Source organism: Rousettus aegyptiacus, unplaced genomic scaffold (genome assembly GCF_014176215.1).
Source record: "Rousettus aegyptiacus isolate mRouAeg1 unplaced genomic scaffold, mRouAeg1.p scaffold_m13_p_1, whole genome shotgun sequence".
NCBI classification, from domain to species: Eukaryota; Metazoa; Chordata; class Mammalia; order Chiroptera; family Pteropodidae; genus Rousettus; species Rousettus aegyptiacus.
The window spans coordinates 56,597,165-56,601,765 of NW_023416284.1; the positions used below are offsets into that span (position 1 = coordinate 56,597,165).

Sequence of the window (4,601 nt, forward strand, 5' to 3'; positions counted from 1 at the left end):
ATGTTTCTCCAACTGAGCTTTGATACTCACCTGCTAGGAATCACCTGAGACATCTATTAAAATGCAGTTTTCTGGGCCCCATCCTAAACATATCAAATAAAAATTCTGGGCTCAGGCTGGAAAACATATTTTTAACAAATGTGCCAAGATAGTTTCACATACTCTAAGGGTAAGAACAACTTTTTCAGTCCTAAAGAAGGTTGAAAATAGATTAGCTAGACCCAAATTTTCTGAGACAGACATTTGCATTATGTATTTATTAATATAGGATCTTTATTATATAAAAATATATATCTAGAATCTCAGAAATCCTTCCCATTTAAAAAGTTGACACATTAAATAGTATATGGACTATTCGGTGAAAATGAATAACCTAATTGGGATGGAATGTAATAATTAACATTTATCTCTGAAATTAAAAATACTGTTAGGTCTATAGCCATGCCACCCTGAACAAGCCCGATCCCATCTGATCTCAAAAGCTAAGCAGGGTTGGGGCTGGTTAGTACTTGGATAGGAGACCACCTAGGAAGACCAGGTGCTGTAGGCATAAAAAATAAAAAAAATAAGGAAGGGATTGTAAATTAACAAGGTCCTTGCAATCTGTGAGATCAATCAAGGGTTGCCTCACCTAAAATACACACACACGTGTGTGTGTGTGTGTGTGTGTGTGTGTGTGTGTGTGTACATAGAGAGAGAGGGAGAGAGTCAGGTTTTGATATGAACGTCTTAATTGCTGGGATAAAAGTGAGGGAAGTGAGGGATGAGAAGTTTAATTTTGGCAAGTGACAAAATTAATAGTCCCTAACTCCTATAAGAGCTGCTATATTTCTTTCTTTAAAGTCAGGCATATTGGGCTGCTGTTTAATATCTTCATCATAATTACATAATATTAAAAATAATAATTATAGTTCTACAAATAAGGTCATAGGTCAGCATCAGAATGCAGTATTTTTCCCTTTCAGACCCGTCTTCGATGATTCATTTTTTTCCCCTACTGTCACTTAGAATAATTTTTGGCCAGCTCCAAAAATCAAAAGAGACAATGAAGAAGCTATGTTTATGATGTTAATATCCTATGTATTAGGTATTTATGTTGCATGAGGCTTTCTGTTTTGCATATCATGTCATTTATGCATAATTTTTCAGCAATTCATCAAAATTAGCTTCCAAATAGGTATTATTACAAAGATTTGAAGATGGCTATTTAGAGAGGTTAAGTAATATGCTTGATGTCACACAGTCAAAGGTAGTGTTGGGGTGTGAATTCAGACACATCTGAGTTCAGAGTGTGGGACTTTGAAAAAGCACCTTGCCACGTTCGATAACTTGTTCATAATTTGGTAACGAGGTAGTGGCAGGAGACTTTAATGAGTGTGTGTATATATATCCCCTTGTGCTTAATCCCTTTTTCTGCTATTTTCACCACATTAGTCTCATTGGCCAATGTAGAGAACTTGTTATGTTGACTTGCATAGTTAGTGTCTAATGTGCCTGAGGTTTGTAGACATGCACTGGTGTGCTTTTGTCATCTAGCACTATTTGAAGAAAGAATAAAAAACTAGGGTGTTCACATTCAACAGAGCAAGCAGAGTAGACTGTAAATGATTTTTAGATCTGGGGTAGATTCTAGAGTCAGAATATGCTAAAATTTCCTGAATCGTGGAAGGCTGAGCTTTATCAGAAGTGACATAATGATTGTGGCACTGGGCCTAGTTCCTATGTTGTTCCTGTCTTGGACAGGCTCAGTGTTCTATTTCCTGTCACAAAGTTGAGAGAGAAAAAAATCTTTCTTAGGAGCAAAGTTTTAAACCAAGTATCTGAGTAATAATCCTGTCATTTTTCCAACTGGCATGAAAAACTGACTAAACTCAAAGAGAGTTAGAAGCCAATTTGAGAAAAGGAGGTTACAAAAGAGGAGCAAAGAAAGTCATGATATTTGAAATTAAGAGTCAAGACAGACAAACAGCATAGCTGTGCACTCTGATAAAAAAGCAACTGGAATGGGTTTAAGATATGTAGAATTAAAATGAATATAATTGAATAATTAAGAGAAGAACAATAGGTACAATATTATTGAATGAGAGAGCAAATGAAAACACAGATCATCTTGTTTGTAAAGGGGTCAAAAATCAAATCCAAACAAAACAAAAAACTACAAGGAAAGACCAGAAATTAGAGTTTTCTGAATTATGACAATGAGTGAAGCATGGTAGAATCTCTTAGCGGCTTATGATACAGACTATTGTAGGATTTGAACACTAATAGAAATTAAACGTTGATGGCTTTCCAATGCCATGCAATTGTTAAATTCAAGATGTCATTTTCTAGGACTAATTTCTGTTCACCAGAAAATGCAAATTCCCAAAACTGACACTCAGTAAAGGCAAGGTCTATCTTCTGGAAGATCATGTGAAGCTTTACATTGCAGTAGGTATTCCAGACAATCTTCCACCCACTTTTCTGATTGGGTAATAACTTTAAATTTAGGACCACGGTTTACTGAAAGACCAGTCATGCCTTGTTCTGGAGGCTCCAGCGGGCTTATTTATATTTTATAGATCCCTTAAAACAGTAGCTGCCAATGACCTTCTTCCCCTTCCTAAGGGGCTTAACCTAGAGGAACAGGGCTAATTTAACAAGGAGATTTCTATGAAAATTTGTTATTCTGGATAAATCTTAGTGTCATTATTTGGCCAACATTATCTTCACTTGTAAGTGAATTTTAATAAGAAGACATGCATATGAAATGGTTACTCATGGAAAAAAAGAGTCTATTTTCTTTTAAAATAAACATCTGTAGCTTGTACTATAAGTAAAATTTGTACTTTCTAGAAAAGTTTGCTAAATGGAAAAAGTGAAATCATTTATTTATATTTGTTTTACTTCTGTATTGACTTTAGGTATAAGGACTATATTTGATTCTGGGGAAAAAATTATCACAATAAGTTTGGGAATATGCCATTTGAAACATACCGGGATAACATAGCTGCAACATATTTTGCACAAAGATAAACTTAAGTGTACACGAGATCATCTGGATGATTAAACACACATTTCTCTAAGTTCTCTCTCAAAAATCCCAGCAAAAGTAAAAGAATTAAAACAGAAACTTAAACACATGAGAAAAAATAGGAAATAAGACAACGAATTTTAGGGGAGATAGAGTACTGAGGACTGAATCTGATCTAGGCAAGGTGAGGAAGGTATAAACTGAACACCTGTAGAAGATAGTACTGAGGAGAGGGGATTAAATTTGCTGTGCAGAATTCCAGAAAGGACATACTAGCCGCCTTTGGAAGCATGGCAGTAAACACAAATATCTACATGTAGAACAGTCAAGCTCCCTGGGTCACCTTCCCAGCATGACCCAGCTCAGTGAATGATTCTTACTCTCTGATTCGTCCCTGCCACTGGGCCAACCCACAACTTTACTCATGACTAGAAAGTTCAGCTTCTTAGAAATTGAGCTACAAAGTCTCTGATTTTAGGTACTCCAGACACAGCTAGGGGTAAGGTCAGGTTAAGTGCTGAAAATAAAATGGCCGATAGACATCTGCATATATAAAGGTGGATTAGTCCGATGCAGAGCATCAGGTGGACATCTGCTCCTATCTCCTATGCCCAGGTAGGAGGCCGGAGAGCTTTCCTCCAAAAAAAGGCAGAATGTCCCTAAAGCAAAAAGTAGCTTTTAAACTTAACATTGATGATTTTGCTCAGAAAAGTTTTAGCTTGTCATTCAGTCACCTTACAATAAGTTTCAACTGTTAACAACTCCCACACTGAAACAAAGAACTTCTCATGAGTGCTTTAACTATTTTCCTCTTAAGCATATAAAAATGGACAGGTAAGGTCAGCAGATATTGGAAGAAAGTCTCTGACATGAAAGAGATAAAATGAAATAATCTGTAAAACAGAACTCCTAGAAAACAAAACAATAAAGGAAGTAAAACACTTTGAATAAGACTCTACTGTAAGATTCTCAGAGAAATAACTAAAGATATTGCACCTGCGAAGCAAAACAGGATTCTGAAAAATAAAAATTAAAAAAAAAAAACAATAAAAATAAATAAATAAAAGAAATTTAGATATAAAATAATTAAAATTAAAATCCAATAGTCTATAAAGATCAAGTTGAGGACATCTTTCTGGAATTAGAACAAAAACATAGAGATAGAAAATAAGAGGGGGGAACTAAGAAAATTAAAGGGCTAAGGATGGAGATTCAACAACTAGTTTCAGAGAGAGAAGAAAAATGGAAAGTGAGGCCATCTCCCTCTGTTTTTAAGGCTTATTCCAGAAGCTACAAATAGTTTCTGCTCACATCCAGCTGGCCCAAAGTTGGTCATGTGATCCTCTCAGCTACAAGAGAAGCTGGGAATTGTAGTCTTTAGTTTGAGTTACCAAATGCCTAGTAAAATCTTAGCATTCCTATTATTAAAGATAGATGGGAGATTGGATATTGGGGAACAACTAACAGTTTCTGCCACACCCAGAGATAAAAAACATAGAAGCTCACACAAAGAAATAATAATAAGAAAAAGATGAGCCAATAACTAGTTACATATAAAGAATTTGGGAAAAAGGATATTTGATTCTTC

The 4,601-nt window shown here is 35.4% G+C and overlaps 1 pseudogene; it reads left to right on the forward strand.

Annotated features, from left to right (window-relative positions):
* The first annotated feature begins 431 nt into the window (after nt 1-431).
* LOC118606546 lies at nt 432-550 on the forward strand (annotated as a pseudogene).
* Nucleotides 551-4,601: the final 4,051 nt, after the last annotated feature.